Here is a 24,420-nt window from a genome sequence, read left to right on the forward strand (position 1 = left end):
CCCTCCCCTAATTGATGTACTACAGCATCTCGTTGCTTTTACACTTGAGTTCTTGGATGATCAGCGTTGTTTCTTCGGTGTCATGAAATCCAAGGGAACCTCAGAAGTAGCGTTAGATATTTCATCTTCGTCACTCTCCAATGAAATAGTGTAATAGCTCCATTATTTGTTCTTTTTATGTGCCTTTAATTTACTCTGTGTCTGCTTCCCACCTGCTTTTCGTGCCATTTTGACCTCTGGGTCTAAACCGTTGTATCCACACTGACGTCAAGGACATTTCCCATAAAGTACAACACAAAGGCACTTTTCACTTTTAAACTATTTTATTTTATTCATGTATTAACGTTACTTTATCAATACAAGATCAGTACACTTATTCACTAAATGCTGGTATATGTTTTGTGGCCAGCTGTGAATCCGGATTTTGTCCAGTCAGATTTTGGTACAAGTGTTAACCAATAAACAAACGATCCGGAATGACTTGAATAATTAGGTTCCGCAAAATCCTGGATTCCTAGCCCGTGGAAGCATTGTTAAAAAGTTGTACCTAATGGTTTTTATTATAAATTTTCTGTAAAATTAAATTTTGTGGAATGTTTGTATTTTGTAGTTCTTAATTTTATTTCATAAGTCACGAAACTTGAAATTGAACATATCTTTTATATAAACAAGTTTCTACAGCTTTTATAAAAAAAAACGTTTTACAGTAGCTTACAAGTTTACAGGAAATACAATGTGCGTAGTAAGAAAGACCTGAATTGAAAATTTTCACCATTACTAGAAAAGAAAGAATAATAAGGCAGCCTCGGACGAATTAATAATTTCGATTATTATGAGAAACTGATTAAAAGAAGAAAGCAGAACTTAGCCTGCTGTAGTATATTAAGATAAACTGTTAACACGAGAGATATATTGAACAAGACTGATAAACAAGAGATTAGATAACATAAGGTATACAGTGCAGTTCTGAATATATATTGGCTGAGTTTAGGTCCAGGAATAAATGAACTAACAACTTAGAACAGGTTTGTGTTCACTTACTACGGAAATGAATCAGTCAAGAAAAAGGTGATATATACAATGGGCAACCGATTAACAGTTTCTCACAGTCGCCACTTCGTGCCCAGTATCCAGTTTGGGTTTGAGTTCAGGAGTGAGCAGTAAGTAACTCAGGAGAACTGAGCCAATTAAATGAAGGGAAAGTTATTTAAGGTATCGTAAAAGTACCTAAAGAAAGATACAGAAAACCATGTTTTTGAGTCGAAAATCAGTCTCTCCAGGGTTTCTTGAGGTTAAATAAACTTGTACCAGTTCTCTCCAGCGTTTCTTGAGGTTAAATAAACTTGTACCAGTTCTCTCCAGCGTTTCTTGAGGTCAAATAAACTTGTACCAGTTCTCTTCAGCGTTTCTTGAGGTCAAATAAACTTGTACCAGTTCTCTCCAGCGTTTCTTGAAGTCAGACGAATCTTTCCGACATTCCTGTGGTCAGACTACTTGACACCAGTTATTTCGAAAGAGGCTAAATGCCGAATGAAGAAAATGGCCGTTGTGCAGCTACTTCATCAGTTCCATAAGGCAAGCTCTCTGTAAGTTTCAACTGATATTTTCTCTAGTCTAGAAACGTATAGTGTTTGATGTTTAAATTAGAATTTCAATTAAACCCGATTATGTTGGTATGCATTTCGCATAATAATTTAGTGGTTAATTTGTTCATTATAGTGTAAAAATAATTAATCTGATAGAAATTTTATTTAATGAAAGATTACATAATCAGAACCAAGACTTTGATATGTTTGATGCAGAATTGTTTGAAGACAATTTTGGGAATTTCGATGTCGATGAATATTTATATATTTTGTATATGGATGTAAAATAAAGTTTTATATTTGTTGTTATCATTGGTCTCTTTCAGTCGCTTATTTGTTTCACACGTAAATTCCTCGAGTTTGTGGCCTGTATGCTCACTTACCTACACTCACAACTTTTTTCCTGGAATCTAAATAAATTCATTTATGTACTCGTGAAAAGTCGAAACCAAATGATTGACCTTTACCGACTCACCTATTACATTACATTAGTATTAGAAACAGATGAGAAAACAACGGATCAATGTCAGACATATTAAGAACCTAGCCTGTTATCAGAAACAAACAGAAAATAGATTACTGCAGTCTTAGATGTTATTGTTTTTATTATTATTTCAGCACCAATAATGCTTATTATTGTTACTCTTAATACTAGATTCGTTGTTGTCATCTGCTGTTGAAACTACAATATTCAAGTTTTAATAGTTTCATTATTTACAACTAAAGAATAAGATTATTGAAAGGTTGGTTAATTGGGTTTATTAACAAAATTTGATGTGCGCCAAACAACCGATAAAGATAAGTGACAGTTCAAAGTATGTAGTAGTGCAGACTAGACTGTTGTATGCCTCGTTTAAAATAAATGAAACAAAACCTATTTCTCCAGAAAGCATAACTTTCACCATTTATTTAAGTCTTAAGCCTTAAAAATTGTTGCAGAAGATATTGTCGTTAGTTTCTGATGAAACGTAAAATTTCTTTGTTAATATAATCTGTCAGATACAGGAAAAAGTAAGATATTTTGGTTAATTTTAACGTTGTAAACTCTAGTAAAAAAAAACAGTTAAAGAAAAAATGTAACGTGGTGGAATTCGAGATGGTCTTCTAGTTTTCTGTGAGTTTATCTATTGGTAGCTGTTGATAAGTTAGTTTTAAGTATATTGAATTTATGTTATAAAATCAAAATTATCACATATAACTATGAATGTACAGAAATATTGGACAAACCTGTATGCTTCCGTCAATTAAGGTTTACAATATTACACTGTACCACTTGGCTTGGAGGAAAATCATCATAATTCTTTATATGTATTTGATACAACGCTATAATTACTATTTCCCACCGTCGGTTTTACGATTATTATGTCGTACTTAAAAATGATGTGTATTACTTGTTTGATAAGCTATAACTATCAGCCGTTTGTGTGTATATATATATATATATGTTTTCAAAGTATGAACAATTAGCAACGATTCATTGTTAGAAGGTGGCCGTGCTCCGAAATAATAATAACCTATAGTAGTAATAAAACGAAATCTGTAGAACGTTTTAAATGTGATTATCGGTCTGGAACGGTTATGTGAATCTACACTGTAACCAATGTAATCAGTTCTGATAGCTCACAAAAGGTAACGAACGCTGTAGATGCATCTACTGAGACAACGCTAATCACGACACTGGAGATTCCCATACTTGACCTTGGAACATCTTCAAAAGAAGCAGCCTTCCAGGACGACAAGAGCCACCTTCCCACGAGTTGGAAGGACTGTCGAAAACACAAAAATATATATCTACTTACACTAATTATGTGACTATATATATTTGTATGTAATAAGCGTTTATTTATATTTTTAGAATCACGTGAACTAAAAATAAATCGGAAAATTTTAGTTCAACATTTATTCATTACGAAGCCCGTTTTCAACATGTCTTCCCAACAGAACTGATTTATTATTATGTGAAACAATGGTACACGTTTTTGGAACTTAATATGTTATATGTTAATCCTATGGAAACTTTTCAAAGATTTTGTAATTAATTTCGACATTTGCACGTAAAGCATGGAACTAGTTATACCACTGGAATGTGAAAGAGATATTGTAAATGTATTTTTAAATTATACCTTTGTGTTTGTTATGGTAACAATCTAAGACAGTTTTAAGTTCTCACATTGACTCATTTACCAAACAGAAACCCAGACGGACAAATCTGGTGACAATTAGACGTTAGTAAAGAATTAGCCAAAAAAAAAGTGCGTTGTTTAAATTGAACACAGATATCAATCTGTACTAAAACTTACTTATAATAATCATTATACAAACATACGAATGCGGAAAGAATTTATAGGTCAAATTAAAGAATTCATTCAAGAGAAATATGCATAGAAACTTCATCTCTTCTGTTTCAGATAATACCTTACGACATAAAACACCACCTTCGTACAACTCAAATTATGGAGATTTGTGTCGGTTGAACGATTTTCTGGTCACGCGCTGTGGGCCGTAACCTTGACAACCAGAACAAGGAGGGAGGGAACAAAACACATCCGCGCCAAAACGAGATGACATTTACTCTTTTATCTTAAGCCTAACGATATGGAAAAATCTACGTGTTTAACGGAGCGAGAATCAATTTTCATACACTTTAAGTTTCAAAGGTAGACACCCTTCGAATGCTCGCAGGGAAAAGGCTAATGTGGCTTTAATTTACTAATAAGACACACCTAAGACATCCTTTAATACACCGTCTTGGAGAGAAAGCAATAATTTAATTGCATTTTTGCAGTAACTATTATCACCATGGAATTTCAGTTACTTAATGTTAAATTATTACTGTTGCATACTGACTAATTTCCAAGACTTCTCTATTATTTAATATTTAATGCTGAAAACACAAAGATTTGGACTTTTGTTTTTATCTTCAATAATCTACTGTTTCTCAGCGTGAAATCACGTGTACCTGATGAGACAGACGAACACAGTCGGGTACTTAGAACAAATAAAAATCTAATATCTTCGTTTCTAACTGGTTCAACTACAGAATGAAAGGTCTGATTGTGGGACAATTCACGGCTGAAAATGACTTAGCTAATATTTGTTTTTAGTGAAATTATAATTGTAGATGTATGCATTAAAAATTGAATACAATGTAATTTGTTATTCCGACTAAGTAACTAGTTCATTTTTTATAACAGCTGATATACTCATAGTTTAAAGAAATCCTTAAAGACTAGTTTAATCCAACATAAATTCATATAGATATATTTTGTTGATGCCATCCTTCAGTGCCTTCGATGATATATGTTGCAGATTTATGTTTCTATTTTTTTGGTTTAGTACCTAAACCTAAACCTGACCTAAATTTTCTAATGTGATCGAACCTTGTTTTATTACTTCCGATAATACTGTTGAGGCCGAATATATCAAACTAATTATTTAAAGGAAACTAACTATTCTAGATTTATATATTCTGGTGTATTGAGTTTTAGCGCAAAATACCAACTGTCATATTCTTATGACTGGCTGTATTAATGCAACTATTACCTAAAATTATTTTAGTTTTGTTCTGCCTTTCTTTCCAGTGGTGGGTTCGAAACCCGCGAAGAGCAGAGTGCAGATAGCCCATTATGTAGCTTTGCGTTTAAAACACAAGCAAGCAAGATCAATCAAAAGTTCATTATTTGTACACTAACGGATTTGTCTATTATTATTAATATCTCACAGTATCAGCTTTAAAAACTCACCTAACGGACGAGTTTGTTTATTTGTTTTGAATTTTGCACAAAGCTACTCGAGGGCTATCTGTGCTAGCCGTCCCTAATTTAGCAGTGTAAGACTAGAGGGATGGCTGCTAGTTATCACCACCCACCGCCAACTCTTGGGCTACTCCTTTACCAACGAATAGTGGGATTGACCGTCACATTATAACGCCCCACGGCTGAAAGGGCGAGCATGTTTGGAGCGACGGGGATGCGAACCCGTGACCCTTAGATTACGAGTCGCACGCCTTAACACGCTTGGCCATGCCGGGCCTAGCAAACGAGAAATTGATTTATTGCAACGTATTATTGGTACTCAAGGAAACAATAGGATTTCACTGCGTACTGATGCCACTCAAGGAAGGTCAGAAGGTATATACAAAAACTGAAGATAAACGTTACCTCACATCTCTTTACCTGTTTTTATAATACAAATGAATGTTTGATTGTACCTGTGGCGCTGCATTATTTTCATGTTAGATAGACCCACCGAATATGAGACACAAACAAGATACTGTACTACAGAATAGTGCTAAACTTATCCCGAATGTGTTTAAGCTGAGGAATAAATGGACTAAACACAAAGTGCAATGCACAATGAACGCAATCTTTACTTGAACACATAACACAAAGTGTTAAAGTTAAGTCAAGCTTGGAAGCAGTCTAACGAAATGAAAGGTTTTTACTTAAAATTAAACTTTACGTTTACCTTCTAGGACTATTGTATGAAGTGAATGGTCATTACATTCTACATAGGTCGGGCTGTGGTCTCTAGATATCACTTACAAAAGGAAATTGCTTTCTATATCCTGGAAAAAGGTCCCATACAACAACGTTATATATGGGTGGGGGGAATGGTAACAAGAATGGTAATTTTGAGAATAACAAAGAAATAAATATAACATGAAATAGGTTGGACACATAAATCATTAAAGCATATCATAAAAAATGGGTACATACAAAACCATTTGGAACGCTATAGTGTTTTACAGTTGCATCACTTAAGTTGTTATTTAATTTTACAGTTTGTGGTATTTTTATACTATTCAAACCATTTTAATTTGATCTCTCTTATCCCTAGAAATTCCATGTTATCAAATAATTGTTAATGCAATACTGCATCAAACTGCCTTCTCTAAATTCAAAATTACACTAGTGTTTCATCATAAAGTAAGGACTCATAAATATTTCACATTTCTTGGTATTTAGTCCTTCTATAAATCAATACTGTGTTTTTAGAGAAAATTGTCTGTGTTTAATAACTTAGTGAACTTGATTTTCACTATTGGAAAATACTGGAAAACTGTCCTATAATTTACGTAATTATTCTTATAACCTTTCCTTAGATTGCAATTACTTTAATTATTTAACTACTCTGCAAAAATTCTATTGTAGTAAATATAAATCAATGGCTTTATGATATAGTTCACAAACTCTTTCACTATTTTTAATGAAATTTCATTATATCCTTTATTTTTGAGACTCAAAATTATCCCTTTCACTTCTCATTGTACGAAGGAAATAGAAAAACGTATTTTTTTATTATGCTTATTCAGTATTTGACATTTGTTCATTATTAATTTGTTTTGTCATATTTATAGAATAGTTATTAAATGTATTTTTCTAATTGCTTCATTAACATTTCTTTTGTCACTATCTGTACAATCACATAATGCTATATTTCCTTATTTTCATTATCAGTTAGACTATTAACCAAATTCCTTTCAAATTTTAAAAATTAATTTTTATAATACCCAATTTACCGAATCTTAGCTTTTGGTTAATTTTATTTCTACCTTTGAAATATTTATTAAAGGGATCTTATTTATACTTTTTGATACATTGCATTTACCTTGTATTATATCTCACCTTTTATAAGTTCTGTTATTTTATTGATGGTCCATAATTTCGGTTCTTTAATGTGATTGTTCTATAACATTCTTCATATTCAATTAATTTCTCACTTCTCATTTCTTTAATCAATTTCTATAAATGCACACCAAACATACTCACCCTTTCAGCCGTGGGGGCGTTATAATGTGACGGTCAATCCCGCTATTCGTTAGTAAAAGAGTAGCCCAAGAGTTGGAGGTGGGGGGGTGATGACTAGCTTCATTCACTCTAGTTTTACACTGCTAAATTAGGGACGGCTAGCGCAGATAGCCCTCGTGTAGCTTTGCGCAAAATTCAAGCCAAACCAAACCAAACCAATCTATAAATGATTCTTATGCATCATTAATTTTTCACAAATATAGATATTTTCCCAATTAATGTTTACTTAAATTTTGTTTTAAAATTTTTCTTGTAACATCTTTCTTGTAAACTATAATATAAATAAAACTATAATAAAATAGTGGAGTCGGAATTTCAATTTCGTCTTTTAAATACACATTTTAAATCTATTAACTTCCACATAGAGACACAATGCCTTATAACTAGAAAAACAATTCATAATACTATAGATGACGTTATCACGTACCATATTTTTCTAACATTATTTTGTTGACTAACAGCGACCCACAGACTGAATAAAAACATAAAGATTCATTACCTGGAAGCGAACCCTAAGATTAATGTTGTATTTATTTGTCGTTATTAAGCGCAAAGTTACACATCACGAGTATTAAAACCTGGTTTTTAGCGTTATAAGCCTTCAGACTTATTCACTCAGGCGGGTAGGCGGTTCTTTTCATCTTGAAACAGATCAACTTACAAATGTTCCATTTATTCAAGGCACTAAAAAACAAAACCATACGTATAATTGAAAACGTCCGTGGTTTCATATACATAAATTTGCTTTCTTGGAGAGTAGCAACAACAGCTTAATTACGTCATGTTAAACATTATCCCATGCAACGAACAACTAAACCTTAACACAGTTGTAAAGAATTATCAGCACCTGTATTTACAATTCAAATGAATACACCGTTGAAATCATTAAACAATAAATAGTTATTAAAATAGGAACAAGCCCTAAAAAAAAAAAAGACTACATATGCTTCGGTGTTCTATGACACCATTTCAGAAGTAACGGTAAAGACGTGATTGGGACTTACCCACATAATTATTTACTTTTCTATAACGCCTTTTAGGCTTAAACTATTCAGAATTAGAAAACATCTTTCCAGTACATTATTATTTCTAGGCCTGAACCAGTTTCCTTGTTTAGTACGATGTTTTTGTTGTTTTTTTCCCGATTTCAATAGTTTCTCTTATATTTAATTCAGTTTTAAATTTTGGCTGATCTATTTATTTAGTATTGTTACTTCAGTCAATAACAAAAGTTGTTCCTGCCACACGTCCTGCTGATACCAATTTATTTAATTTATATTTTTCTATCGCGTTTTTACGTTCCATGATTCTAAATTTTCAATTCTACACGTTTGACTAATGTACATTCTACCATAGATACAAGGAATTTTGTAAATCCCACAATTGTCAATGTCTCATATTCGAAACAGCTGTAACTGTTTAATTTACAAAGCGAAGAGTTTGAAGTTAAGCGCAAAGTTACATAAAGGCTACGCTAGCTATGCTCCACCCACCACACGTATCGAAGCCTGGTTTCTAACGTTATAAGCTCACAGACATGCCGCTGTGCCACTGGGGGCAAACACGGAGAGATTACAACTCTATATTATATGTATTTTTTCATTATACTACCTATTCTTATAGATGAACCTTCAACATGTAGCAAACAAAATCTAATGTTACCAACTTCACATTTTCCTTCTAACTTTGAACATGCTAGGACACGTTTCTGTTTTAATAACTGTCTGATGATTTGCACGCCTTATTCATTTTAATCATAAATACAGATGTTTCATACAAGTTTCGTTTAAAACTAATTCTTCGTTTGAAGTTATGCACACAGCTACACAATGGGCTATCTGTGCTCTGCCCACCATGGGTATCGAACCCTGGGTTTTAGTGCTGTAAGCCCATAGAGATATCATCGTGGGGGGCGTTAAAATGAACTACCAACGTATTATTACATTACAAAACTGCGTAATATATTTTAAAAACTGTCCACAAGTGGCAACGCAGGATTTAAATATAACTTTTGGACACAGTTCAGATGATCCAACTAAAGCGTTCGTGTTTAAAAAAAGTCGAAATTCTTCATTATATAAATTAGATTATTCTTTCCACACACTCACTCAACCTACTTTATCCGCAGATAAAACACTCGTCTACTATACAGTAGTAGAAAACTAAACACAGAACATGACATACGGACACTGCAGTCATGTATTAATTGAAATGTAAGATAGAAAACGGACTTTCTCACAGATTACCTAATAAACCCTTTTCAAACTACCGACTTCTTATAATTAATTATGACCAATTTGTGTTTTCTTCTAATTCCAAAGTATTTTTTTATACAAGCTGTAGTTTAAAATTGATTGTATATTAACCTTTATATAATATTTATATATCACAATAACTGTCTAGGAGAATGGAGTTAATGGTTTTGTTTCGTCATTTTAAACGTTACAGCATGCATTGACAACGATCATTTAAACGTGAAGCACAGTTATAACGAATAATCAACGTATTATTATATTACAAAAACGTACAATATGTATTTTTAATTGCTGTCATAAAAGTCGGTAAAACAGGCATCTCTGCACAACGAGCACATACATCGTGTCAGTATAAGAAAACTAGAAAGTACTGGCTTACAGTGATCATTTTTGTCAGAAATGGGCGAGACAGGTATATAGAACATAACATATATAAACATGAGTACCACCTTGTCGTCCACACTGTCCGTAGTGTTGGACTAGACTTTTTATAAATGTAAGGAACTTTATTCATAAAAAGTGGTATTATTATTTTAGAAAAATAGTACACTTGGTTTATTTGTTTCAGATTTTCTATTCTTAGCCTTCGTTAATTTTTAACTGAGAATAAATAGTTGGCATTACCTACCGTCAACTCTCCACCTACGTCAATGTTATAATGCAACCACCACCCCAAGGTGCTGAGCGTGTCTGTTGTCTTTATTTCTGGCGACGGGACTTGAACCGTTACACCTTGGATTTATAGTATAGATGCTATAACCACTGGCCCCCGCCCGGCCTCGCAGATAAGAACACAAGCATTTTAAATGCTCTTAGTTACTAAAAGATTATTTCTGTCAGAACACTTTCTCTGGAGCCTTTGGATAAATACTGAAGCTGATATAAGAACTACATACATTCAATGGGTAGTACAAATTGAGCCTCAAATAATGGTTCCTTTTTTTGGTTCCCTGTCACACCAAACATGCTTACCCTTTCAGCCGTGATGGCGTTATAATGTCACGATCAATCCAACTATTCGTTGGTAAAAGAGCAGCCCAAGAGTTGGCGATGGGTGGTGATGGCTAGCTGCCTTCCCTCTAGTCTTACACAGCTGAATTAGGGACGGCTAGCACAGATAGCTCTCGTGTAGCTTTGCGCGAAATTCAAACGAAACCAAACCCTTTTTGCGTAAGGAAAAATCACTCAAAAACTGACTGGTGGCAAGTGCAAGTTACTAAAATCACGCCAATAACAGTTGAGTTAACTGAAACAAAAATCAACACATCTTTCAAACCCAGTCGTCAGTTTTGAAATTGCGAAGAGCCGATGCTTATTTCACGATTATAGTGAGATATCTAACGATAGAACATCGTACTTATAATTAGTGAATTGAGTAATACAGAGACTCCAGGAAAGAGATAGATTTAGTATTATATGCATCCATCTTATTGAAATAGTTTTAATATAATATGCATCCATCTTATTGAGTGTCAGTTGAAATTATTCGCTTTTCCTCGGTTTAACTTTAAAGAAAAATAAACCGTTATTTTCTTCTATCATCCCATATATTAGAGAAAATTGGCCTAAAATATTACATGGCACTCCCACGGGTTTCCCCCATATTAAAAATGAACCGGTCCTTGTGAATTACCCGCGGTAGAACTCTAAACCCTAGCTGGCAAGTTCCTCTTGAGCAGACGAAACTGCAGCAGGTTGGCGCGTTGAGTGTGGTGCACGAGACTCTTGGATGGCCATCATGGCCCGGTGAAAGCGTAATGAGGCTGGTCTGACCAATTTCTGTGGAATCAAGTGCGGTAGGTTATGTTACACTCGTTCAAGGTCTACCATAAACAACACGAAAGTTGTTTTCTGTGGACTCTAAAACCGTAACTGACTGATAGTGATACCGAGAGTGTTGATATGTGAACTTGGCAGTATTTAAATTAATGCTTGTCAACGTACAAGGGCAGGAGAACTAGAATAAGATTATGAAAGTAGCTGTAAGTGAAGGTTTAACTTGTTTACTGTCACTTTGAACGTGAGGAGACAAATCTTTCGTTTTTTGTTCGAAGAGGAGGTTGTACCTTCGTCATGTTGCCCAACTTGCAGTAAGCCAGTAGTGAGTAACGAGAAATAAATTTTTAGTTATGTAAGTGACGTTAAGTAAATAATAACAATAAAGATACTTACTAATTTCTTTTTCCTCCCTAGATTGTGTTAGTGATGAGTTAAATACTTAACACCAAACCTTGGAAACAATTGATATATCTAATAAAATTAAAATAAAGTTTGTTCATACTGTTGAAAAAACATTAACAGGATTCATGTAAAATTTGGACTTGTACTTTAGTTAATAGCACCAGCTAAGTCATTTATATTAATGTAAACGTTGTACGTTATTTGAAAAATAACATTAAATAAATTTACTAAAATGTATATATTCTAACTGTTGGAAATTTTATAAAGATGTTACGTCAATTATCACTAAATGTAAACCTGATATTTATATGTGCGTGTGTTTTCTTATAGCAAAGCCACATAGGGCTATCTGCTGAGCCCACCAAGAGGAATCGAACCCTGTACTACCGGGGAGCAGATATTTATATGCTCTGTTGCTCATAACATTGCAGCGATTGATCTAGGGGGGTGATAATTAATATATACATTTAATTACAAAATAAATTAAACTTAAATGTGTGAGGTGTTATTACACTAAGACTGGTAATAGAGTGTACTAAGTGAAATGTGCTGTGTTTTTTCTAGTAAACTTTTACAGACCCTTCTCGGATATTTGCCATATGAAGTCGAAATAATGTGTTACAAGTTTATATGTACTGCTGTTTTGATATTAACTGACTTAATTATGGACGATAAGCAGTTTAGCTACGAACCTTTGTGAAGTGCACATGGGTGATATAAACAACATTCAAATTTCAAGGATATATGAAATGACGCTCTTTTATTTTTGTTTGCAAACTATATAATTTCAAATTCGTTTAATAAACAAAAGTAAATGAACAAAAATGAGTTGGTTTCATAATTTTGTTTTTAAAGTGTGAAGTTGTACAACCTATAATCAAAATTGAAATTTATATTTTTGTACTAGAAAAGTGCATAAAATTGATACAATATTCTAAAACATTTATATAAATCACGCACCAACTCTTATGTTTTTGACTATTAAAAACATTTTGCTCACAACCGAAGTAGACATTATATTGTAAGTATTACTATACTGAAAACAAGCTTATTAATGCAATCCTACCAAAAAAATCTATGAACTAGCGCGTTTCTGTAACTTGTCACACTTTGTCAGGGCACTGTCATTTTTACGTGCCTGAAACGTGACCATCGGGATTCCGATGTTAAGCTACCAAAAACACTTGTTGAAAAGGATGTCTTTACTTAGCTTATTAGAAACGTAATGTGTCAGAACACCCTCTTGCCCACTAGAAATGTTATATGTCAGGATGCTTAGCCTACCAGAAACGTTTTTAGAATAAATATATCTCTACTTAAGTCTCGAGCAACTAACCTAGGGCTAAAATTAGGGGTTCGGTTCTCCTTGGTGGACTCAGCAGATAGCCCGCTGTGGCTTTGTTATAAGAAAACACATATACACTAACCTAGAAGTTTGTCATCTCCTTTAGTTACTATAAACTTAACCCACAAGAAACCTACCCCAGTAGGATTCAGTCCCATTTGAAAAGTAGCCCGATATAAAGGCAGACCATTCTCACATCCATGAAAGTAACATCTGTTAATAGTTAGTTGTAGGGAGGTCAGCTTGTTTGCACTTACGTGATTAACAAGTTTTAAGTAATACCCTAATCTTCTTACTAAGAAAAAATAATTTATAAAGTTTCAAAATTAACGTTTAGTGTATACTTTTAATAATTGATATTTATAGTAGAGACGCCATTCTTTATGTATACACGTGTCACTTTCTTTGCTTAATAACATGTGACAACAACATTTTATTCAGACCCAGATCGAAATGATAATCACATATTTACAACGTAATTACCATGCTAAACGAAAGATCAGATAATGGCCTTGACATCTCAATGTTATCAACGAGTGATCAGACCAAGATTAGGATAGCAAGTTGCAACACCGTTGTTACAAAAACAAAACTCTTAAGAACTAGACCAGAAGAGCGAAACTCATTGCACTTATCATTCCTGATGGAGAAGTATTTCTCCTGTTCAAAACTTAGTCAAGTTCCTAGGTGTCACCATTGGCTGCTTAGAAATACTTTACACAAACATTGGCAAACTTTGAAGGAGAAATGTGATGTGGGCAAATGTCAAGAATGGATTGATCAAAAATACAGTTTAATGTTATTCTTGAGTTATTTCTTATGTCGCATTAAAAAATAGAAAATTTTACCTGAAATATACTTTTAACTTGTATATAAATTTATATTTAAAACACTGTTTTGAAATAATATACCATTCACTTAAAAATTCTCAAACAACTTTATTTGAGCTTTTAAAACCAATCGTTTTCAAAAACTTGAACAATCGTCAGCCGTTTTTAATCCAATCTGACAAAGATATTGGAGCAGGCACGATCAAGAATTAAACATAGTACAGTCTAAGTATTGTAATGTTTTCTAAAAACTCATGTCTGATTGAATTTGTTCATGTTTTAGCTGATCAATGTGTGTCGTATTATATGAACACTGTCAATAAGAAAACAAACCGATGTATGACTCACACCTGTTGTAAGTCACGTGACACACAAGAATTACTGTAATTAATCAATATAATTGGATATTTAATCATTTAACGGTTGTTTGTTTATTCAGGGATAACCTTTGCCAAACAAGATTGTTATTTCCATTTTTGAATAGAGATGATTATAGATTTTATTATCTTGAAACTGATTTCCGTGAGTAATCAAATCACATTCAATTATCCGAGTAAATTATTAGAATCTTTCTCTTACGAGCAACAAACGACTAGCAATGAGCGAACTTGAGCTTGGATATAGCGCGCCACCTATCGAGTATAAGTTCAAATAGCTTCTTTCGTTGCCTCTATTCTCAAGACGGTTGGAATGGGTATTGAAACTTTAATTAAAACGAAGTACAGAACAACATTTCGACCGTCTTAAGTCATCATCAGGTTAACAAAGAGAGTTTGCCATCTTGAGAATACATTTTTACTTCAGATGAGTTTCTCGTCTTCACAGACATCCCTAAACTCTACTGCATGTTACTGTTTTCCATGGTTTTAATACATCGATAAAAAAAATATAACATTAATATATTTATCTGATAAAAATATTCTGCTGATATATAATCTTAATTTACTCATAAGAACACTTCATAAACGAGTTTAATGAAATTCAAATACAGCTTAATAATTTAAGTAATTATATGCGTATTTATTTGGTACAGTTTCTCCTACGGATATGTTATGTTAAACACCCTACTTCGAGAGCGGTCTCTGTAAAGATAAGTCGTTCCTGAAATGTACAGTAATATTTGTGCTCTTTGTACGGGCGTGGCTAATCGACTCTATTGTTGCAGAATGAATAATTGCGCAACCAGATCATAGGCAGGAAGCATATTACGTATACGGTTTGATTGATTGCATGTGAACAGGTGCGCATAGCGCAACAAAAACGGGGTTGGGCTTCAGGAATTTTATTTACCTCGCTGTTAGTCGTAAAGATTCATAATATTAGTTTTACTCTAAACCAATAGAAAAATAAACACTGAAATAATTATTGAATAGTTTAACGTAGTAGCTGGAAGATACCAATCGAATACACTTTGTATATGTTGTCAATATCAGTGAAGTAAGACGAAACGCAAACGTTTGTATTAACGATCAGGAGTCACGGTTATAGTGGGAACATAACTTAAACGTTAAAGTATACAAGTTACGGCCAGTCTGACTACAGGCGCTTGCAGTTGGATTTTTGTTTGTTTGTTTTTTGGAATTTCGCACAAAGCTACTCGAGGGCTATCTGTGCTAGCCGTCCCTAATTTAGCAGTGTAAGACTAGAGGGAAGGCAGCTAGTCATCACCACCCACCACCAACTCTTGGGCTACTCTTTTACCAACGAAAAGTGGGATTGACCGTCACATTATAACGCTCCCAAGGCTGGGAGGGCGAGCATGTTTGGCGCGAACCCGCGACCCTCAGATTACGAAGCGCACGCCTTAACGCGCTAGGCCATGCCAGGCCCCTGCAGTTGGATACTACAAGTAATAGTAGAACAGATAGTCAATTTAGGTTTAACGCATTTCCGCTAGTTTTAATAGTTACCTATTTCTGAGACTACTAAGACTAACTTCGACTTCCAATTGTATACATTGACAAAGAAAAAAATCGTTTCTTTCTTTTAGTGTATCAGCTGTTGAGCAGCGTGTTACAGTTTGAGGAGTATATATATGTTGTTTAAATGGATGTCATTTACGTTTTTAAAATCAAAGTTTTTTGAGTTTATTCAATTATTTAATGCTGATCTGAAACACGTAATGAAATATGATTTACCACAGTTTTTTTTCCAAAATATTAATTTTTGATCAACGTATACACATATACTTAAATATTACTAATACTATAAACTTAAACAAAACATGTAGTCGATGAACAAAAAATGAAATGTGTCATTATCCTGAACTCATAATGGAGATTACATAATACACTTCTAGGCTTTTGTTCACATTCGCCCCCACATGTGTGTGTGTGAGTATATATGTATATATATGTAGAGAGAGAGGGCCAAAAAATCTAAAGATAACAGTGGTTATTTAATTTTTTCTTCATAAAATAATACCTAATGTTAGAATTGAGTAAGTTTTTGTGTTTGTTTATAGTCACAAAGCTGCACGACAGGTTTTCTACGTTGTGCTCACCGCAGGGATCGGATTTTATCATCATAACCCCTCAAATTTATCGTTGAGTCATCAGGGGGCGGTAAAGTTTTAAAGTGGTAAGCTAGTATCGTCTAGATCACAGGTTCCCAAACTGTGGTTGCAGACCACTGGTGATAAGAGAGCTCCCTTCTGGTGGTTCGGGGAAAGGTATAATAATTATGTACAGGAAGAAAATCGTAGATCCTGAAGTAAACCCGATACTTGAAACCTTAAATATTAAGTTCTGTAAACAGGAAGAATATGTTTAAATTAAGAGTATAAAACTCAATATGTAAAATCTGTAAAAACAAATTAAACTGTACCTGTTGGTTTACTTACTGAAGAAGAGCACCTGTTAGAGCTGTCTTGTGACGGAACATTAAAAGCAGTGTTAAAGTTGTGGATTCAGAGAACTGAAGAGTTTGTTTGTTTAGAATTAGGCACAAAGCTACACAATGGGTTGTCTGTGCACTGCCCACCACGGGTATCGAAACCGTGTTTCCAGCGGTGTGAGTTCACAGACATAATGCTGTGCCACTGGGGGACGGAGGGCGGACTGAAGAGATCCCAAAATCAGAGCAGTTCGTTTTCTGATGTCATTTGTCACTAAGGTTTTGTGGAATGGGATTTGCAGCCTTGAAGTCCAAATACAGAATAAATGCTGAACCTGACCTGAGGCTAAGCTGACAAACATTACACCCAACACTACAGAACTTTTTTTCTCAGTAACAGGCGCGCCCATCGCACTGAAACATTGAAAGGTAAATCTGTGGTTAATATGAACATTACGATGGTTTTCGTGCCTTTGTTTTGTTAAATTATGCTGTTATTATTGGTCCACCAAGTTTCTCCCCCCATATAAAATTATTCGTGTGGTCCACTAACAAAAAAGAAAAAAAGTTTGAGAACCGCTGGTATAGAGGAATCCAAATGCCAACACTAATCTAGTTTTTACGATATAAATCACTGAAAACATTTATAATATGATAAAGTATCAAGAAATTAAATATCTCTGTTTAATACTTAACGGTAGCTGTGAAATTTAAACATACATTTGGTAGTCTGAACAGACAACTGAAAAAAAAACACACAAAAACACTCGAACATGTTAGTAGTAAGAAAAGTAAAATATCTTCGGTTAGCTCTAGCTTAAAAAACTGTTGCACATGCAAAAGTGCGTTTGCATTGAAAACGTATTGCGATTGGAATCGGTACTAATTAAATTAGGGTAACATATTACCTAGTAGGATTAGTACTGGTCTAGCAATGTTCAATTTGTAATAGGCCTATCTTGAAACGTACACACCAAATCTAATCATTATGAGTAAGACCTTAGGGTAACATATTACCTAGTAGGATTAGTACTGGCCTAGCAATGTTCAATTTGTAATAGGCCTATCTTGAAACGTACACACCAAATCTAATCATTATGAGTAAGACCTTAGGGTAGCATATTACCTAGTAGGATTAGTACTGGCCTAGCAATGTTCAATTTGTAATAGGCCTATCTTGAAACGTACACACCAAATCTAATCATTATGAGTAAGACCTTAGGGTAACATATTACCTAGTAGGATTAGTACTGGCCTAGCAATGTTCACCTATGGGTGCCTAGAAGAAACCTGAACTTTGTTTAATCACATTCTGAAACGAATATTTTTGTTTTACGCCTTCGCCAAAAATATTTTTCATCGAGTTTTGTATTTGAACTTAGTTTGGTAAAAACCAGGCTGTAGACATGAACAAAAAAACCACAGTGTTTATAGTTTTACATTTTATATTGTAATGAAATTTCTCTGAATGTCGATGAAGGTCTCGTCTGTGCTTGCTGCTTTCGTTTTAATCTTACAAGCAAGAGAACATTAATTATCATGCTTGTTTTAATGTAGGGGTGTTAATCTTGCGAGATGGCAGTTTCTTATTTAGTTTTACTCCTGGGATACCTGGTGGTAAATACAGTAAGGTATTGGTCTCACCGCCATTTTCTTGTAAACTGGGAACCAAACACACTGAATTTTATGCATTAGAAATGTATTTATTCTCCACATTATCTTTCATATAGTGAAGTTTAGTAACAGTGTAAATGTATCCATGCTGTTTCTCGTTGTGTATACTGAAAAACAAATAAACTTTAACATATGAATTCTGTAAATATACTCTTGATGTCGTTCATTCCCTTTTTAGAGACGTTGGAAATATATTGTTTTACTTTCAGAAATAATTTGTATTCTCATTGACTCTTAAACCTAGAATTACCGATTAGGGGTCTACATGCACCCCGTCGTCTTTTTAAACAATTTTCCTTCTTAATTAGTGCCGAACGTAATTAGTGGTTAACATGCCAGTTTGTGAGTTCATGGTTCGTCTTTCGTCATATCAAAAACTTTAAAATTTCACTATTTGATTAGACTAGCCAAAGAATTGGCGGTGTGTTCTATTGGCTAGCTGCCTTACCTTTATTGAATCAAACACAAATTAGGGCGTTAACTGAAATGACTATTTTGTAGTTTTGTGAGAATTTACAAAACAAACTATTTATGCTTAGAATTACTTTGTGACCATGAATTTGGCTGGAACATTGCGTCGTGTAAAAATATTTAAATAAAACTGCTATAAATTATTGGAGCTAGTACTTACAGCGACTGTTAGGACAGTCTATGGATGTTATAATAAAATGATTTCATCCAGTTTTTGTGGTCAGTTCTGCTGCGTGTTTTAACAAGAAATTGTATCAAATTCCTTATTATGATGCAATATGTCGCTTCTATTGATAGTGTATAAATGGGTCGGTAATTTGAGAGTTCAGAATACCAATAATATATTAATGTTTTTGTTTCGGTTTTTTTGTACTAAAATTATTTCATTAACCTAGAAATCTGCTTTTTTGTACATTTCTGCATATCGAGCCTGGCATTGTATAGTAGATAGGGCGCTCGACCCGCAACTCTCAGTTTGCAGGATTGAAACCAGTCACTGAATATATTCGCCCTTTCAGCAATGAGGACGTGATGATGTTACGGTCAATCTCACTGATAGTTAGTAAGGAGCAGTCCAGTTGTTGGTAGTGTTAACTACCTACCTTTCTTATAATGAATCTAGATCAATTTCAAATGACAGATAATCCCTCGAGTATAATTGCGTGTAATTCAACACAGACAAATTCTGCATATCATTAAGAAACCTTAGGGAAGCCGGAAATGGATAATTTATTCGGCTTCCTCTGTTAATAACGGGCTGTGTTATTTATGAACAAACATTCTTTAGCAGATAAACACGACATAATTATGTTCTTTGTACTTGTACCCACGCTGGCGTCACATGATTTAGATAGTTACCCACCGAGACTTTCGTGTGAACTTGTAGTAAGTCACGCTTTTATTTGGTCCTCTATACTTGGAAAGCTTCTCTACAAGTACGAATAGAATACACACAACACTGTAGATATAGAAGTTTTATTGTTATTGTTGTTTTTATGACAACATCTTATATTTACTCAGTGCGTTTGGCCATTGTCACGTGTTTATACAGCACAGCTGTGATCCAAATGTTTTACGGTTTGATCAAATGAGAAGGGAAGCCTGTAAGCAGTTTCCTTTACTTTCCAAATGGACAAATTGCGTTTATTACGTTTACTCGACTAGTATGGTGTGTAAATGTGACGGTACATTAGTTGAGATTTGTTGGTTTTACAGCTGTCTAAAGCTTTTACTCATGTATATAATATACAAAACTTGTGTGTATGGAATTCATACAGTTATAAAACTAGTGTGTAAAAAAAAGTAAATATTTGAAACATTTTTTAATGTTGGAAATTCCTATAATTCATTAGATTGAGATTCTGAGTAAATGTATATTTAAATAACTTCTGGGCCCGAAACAAATATTATAATATTAACATTTAGTTATGTAGTAACTTCTACCATAAGAACTGCTAAAACATTCTGTAGAAATTACATTTGATTCTGCTTAATCCTAATAATAAGTGACAGACTAACCATAAAAAAAATAGCTGATCATCTTGGTATCCTCGTTATTAGCGGTATTTTCGATCTTTATTCCAAGAATACCTCATAAAGATGGATATATTTAGCGATATTATCATGCACTGAAGCAGAAATGTCACATGTAAAGCTCCATGTATCATGCCTATCAGATTTGGCCAGCGTAATTACTACTATGTAAGAAATGTAATGTTATATATATAATCTATGTAATACTTTAAGTAACCGAAATACGTATTAAAGTAATTAAATTTAATATTGTAAGTTACTTAAACTCATAAACTTGCGTCTTATTTAGTTATGTGGTAAGTTCCGGCTAGATGCTTACAGAACAATAGAACAGGCTGTGTGCATGTGACCTATCGTGCAAACGGACAAGTTCTACTTGTTTTGATCCACTAGCTTATTTAAGGTGACCATGCTGAAGTGAGTCTGCCCACAGACAGACTAGAAAGGGGGTAATGAAGAGAACAAGCCGAAAAAACTTCTGAAAAATTGAAAGTTATTTAAGAAAAAGTTAATAGAAGAAAGTCAAAGATAACATATATTTTTAAATGTCTGTGGTGTAATAAATGCTGAGACTTGTCTTGGATTATGTACATTTATGGTGCAGGATTTTTAGTGTATTGTCTGTGTTTATTACGTGATTTGTACTAGGTCAATGAACAACGCACTGTGGAAACCAATTGACTCAACATAACTTGTGGTAGTGCTAATAAAATGATAACCCTAAAGGGTAGAATGCTTGGGTTAGTGTTAAGATTATGTAAGGCAATAATAAAGAAAGTTTTACATAATCCGTAGCTACTATGTTAATTTGTAAAACCAATTTTTATAATGTTTTATAGAAGATTGTGTGAAACGTAGCGAAATTGTTAATTTTACACATTTGTGCTTACCATAAAGTTAACAAATTATCTGTGTAACTTGTGTAAAAAAACAAAAAAAAACACATTTTCTTAAAAAGTTTGCGTTGGAGTTTAGCTTTCTTTATAAGATCTTCGAAATTACAAAAGTTCAAATAAACCTGATAAGTTTCGATAGCATACTTTCCATGCGACTGTTCTACCGAAAAACTTAACTTAAGATAAAAATCTTGTTTTATTGAAACCTTTGAGGAAAATGTTTAATTTAATATCAGTTTTCTATCTGAAACAGGAAACGTAGATGTACATGAAATTACTTTGTTTTACAGCATTTGAATTTCGCGCAAAGCTGTGTAAGACTGGAGAGAAGACAACTTCTCATCTCCACCCACCGCCAGTTCTGGGCTATTCCTTTACCAACGAATGATGGGATTGTCCTAAACATTATAACACCCCCACAGCTAATAGAACAAGCATGTTTGATGTAACGGGGATTCGAACCCGCGACTCTAAGATTACAATTCACGCGCCATAACCATCTGACCATGTCGGGCCTGATCCAGAAGAAAGGACAGTGAATTAACTGTTTCGTGGCGTGTTATTAAGCTTTTTATTTGGAATATTGCAATTACTGACACTTGTATACAGGACCTGCATGGCCAGCTGGTTAAGGCACTCGACTCCTAATCTGAGGGTCGCGGGTTCGAATCCCCATCACACTAAACATGCTCGCCCTATCAGCCGTGAAGGCGTTGCAATGTGACGGTCAATCCCACTATACGTCTTATGGACTTCATATTTGATGTCATTTTACATGGGACCCTACTATATACAGTAAAAGACCCTGTAAGTTTTTGCAAACATTATAAGCTTATATTATTACTATTATTATAATTAAGTTCTTACAAAATGAGCATTTCTCACACTTGGCAGTCCTTTCTACGAACTCGAATATTTATTTCAGGTGCCTAAATGTGAAATCCCGATACTGTTGAGTAGTTTCATAAGCAATAGCTCGCGTGCGTAAAGAATTGGATCTATTAATCTACTTGTCTGGTGTATATTTGGCAGATTAGTGCAGTTTTATGGTGTGGCACAAAATATTACAGGATAATCAGTGAATAATTCTATAGCATGCGCTATATTAACAATCCCAGTTGTATATCTCTATATATTTGTACACGTTCTGTATTAAACTCAACTTAAGCGTTAGTAGTATAAAAAAGATTTGGAAACTCAAGTATTATTAAAATGACGGTAGGAGCATTTCATTGTGATTTTTAATTTTTGGATTAACATAGCTTTTCAGAAAGCCCAAATGTAAAACAAATACACCTTAATGTGTTTTCGAAACAAATTACTTGATTCTCACTGAATCTCTCAGCGTGTTAAACAGAGCACATCAGTAAGACTTTCTTATGTGTGTTTGTAAATAAAATATTTTTTTAAACATACCGGTATCTATTTCTTGGTATAAAGTAACCAAAAATAAACACACTTTATCTTATTTGACGTTTGCACATATGAATTTTGTAATGCCACCGAAAAGTGCTTATTTCTTTTTATTAGGGTTTGCAACAGCCTTTTAAACACAAAATATTCATGTACTTAGATCTCAAAGATTTATACAGATCGCGAAATTAGATTTCTGAAACAGAGGCCCATGGATCAATCTGAGGCTCCAAGCTCATCCACAAAAAGTAATTGCAATAATTCGTTGCCCAACCTTTGTAATAAAAGTGCGACGTCTACTAACAAATGAGAACCCACGAACAGAAAGGTCAGTAGCAAAACCTGTCAATTTACCCCAGTTAACAGTATGTAACATAAGCAGTCTGAGTCTCGTGTGGGCCTGTCATGGCCAGGTGGGTTAAGGAGCTCAACTCGTGATCTTAGGGTCGCAGGTTCGAATCCCCATCGCACCAAACATGCTCGCCCTTTCAGCCGTAGGAGCGTTATAACGTTACGGTCAGTCCCACTATTCGTTGGTAAAAGAGTAGCCCAAGAGTTGGCGATGGGTGGTGATGACTAGCTGCCTCCCCTCTAGTCTTACACTGCTAAATTAGGGGCGGCTAGCGCAGATAGCCCTCGTGTAGCTTTGCGCGAAATTAAAAACAAAACAAAAAACAAGCTGAGTCACGTGTACAAAACTTGGTTTCTTATACACTCGATGGATTATGGAAAGTATGCAGGGAAGGATGGTGTGTTTTGGAGTAGACGATCTTACGAACATTTTTTTTCAGTGGAAACTACGTTCCAGGGCTATTTGTAATATTACGGTCGTTAGATAGAACATAGGGCCCGGCATTGCCAAGCGTGTTAAGGCGTTCGACTCGTAATTCGAGGGTCGCGGGTTCGAATTCCGGTTGCACTAAACATGGTCGCCCTCCCAGCCGTGGGGGCGTTATAATGTTACTGTTAATCCCATTATTCGTTGGTAAAAGAGTAGCCCAAGAGTTGGCGGTGGGTGGTGATGACTAGCTAGCTGCCTTCCCTCTAAATTAGGAACGGCTAGCGCAGATAGCCCTCGAGATGCTTTGCCCGAAATTCAAAAACAACAGGATAGAACGTAACCGAACATGGCACTTTTCTCTGCATTGATGAAGTGAGGCTTCGAATTCGTTTGATTATAACAGACTGGATCTTTGTATGATATGCTGTAAAAAATCCAGACGATAAATATCTCTAGAAAGCTTTTGCTTATTTTGTACTTGAAGCACTTCATTGACATATGGTTGTGTGAAAAGTACGCCCACCTGTAGAATACCAATATCCGTGTTTGAATTTAAAATATTCCTATATCTTAATTAATTTTGTATTTTAGGAAACAAAAATTTCGGAACTCTACATTTATTTTCTTAGAATAATATTTAATATTTTAAACTGAATTTAAGTCTTGTTGAACTTTTAGATTTAAAATTGTGTATATCTTTCTTATATATATGTTGCTTAATTTTTAGTATTTTATCTCATTTCCTTAATCCGTTTATATTAAATATGTATCAGCTATTAACAAACAATTATTAATCGTTCTAAGGGAAGA

The 24,420-nt window shown here is 34.2% G+C and overlaps 1 protein-coding gene and 1 long non-coding RNA gene across 4 annotated transcripts in view; one reads left to right on the forward strand and one right to left on the reverse strand.

Annotated features, from left to right (window-relative positions):
* Nucleotides 1-307: 307 nt before the first annotated feature.
* On the reverse strand, nt 308-11,299 carry LOC143255699 (uncharacterized). The gene is made up of 2 exons (XR_013030798.1): nt 10,280-11,299; nt 308-3,352 (listed from the first exon to the last, which is right to left on the reverse strand). It is a non-coding gene; the product is annotated as an uncharacterized LOC143255699 (long non-coding RNA).
* A 10-nt stretch (nt 11,300-11,309) lies between these two features.
* Nucleotides 11,310-24,420, forward strand: part of LOC143255698 (leucine zipper putative tumor suppressor 2 homolog) — a 45,375-nt gene continuing 32,264 nt past the window's right edge. The window contains exon 1 of one of the 3 annotated variants that reach the window (XM_076511765.1): nt 11,310-11,447. The gene's annotated coding sequence lies outside the window, so the exon portion shown is untranslated. Of the gene's footprint in view, nt 11,783-24,420 lie in introns of all 3 variants that reach the window. The other 2 variants (XM_076511764.1, XM_076511766.1) reach the window with 2 other exon arrangements.

The sequence above is a fragment of the Tachypleus tridentatus genome, chromosome 7 (genome assembly GCF_004210375.1).
Source record: "Tachypleus tridentatus isolate NWPU-2018 chromosome 7, ASM421037v1, whole genome shotgun sequence".
In the NCBI taxonomy this organism is placed as follows: Eukaryota; Metazoa; Arthropoda; class Merostomata; order Xiphosura; family Limulidae; genus Tachypleus; species Tachypleus tridentatus.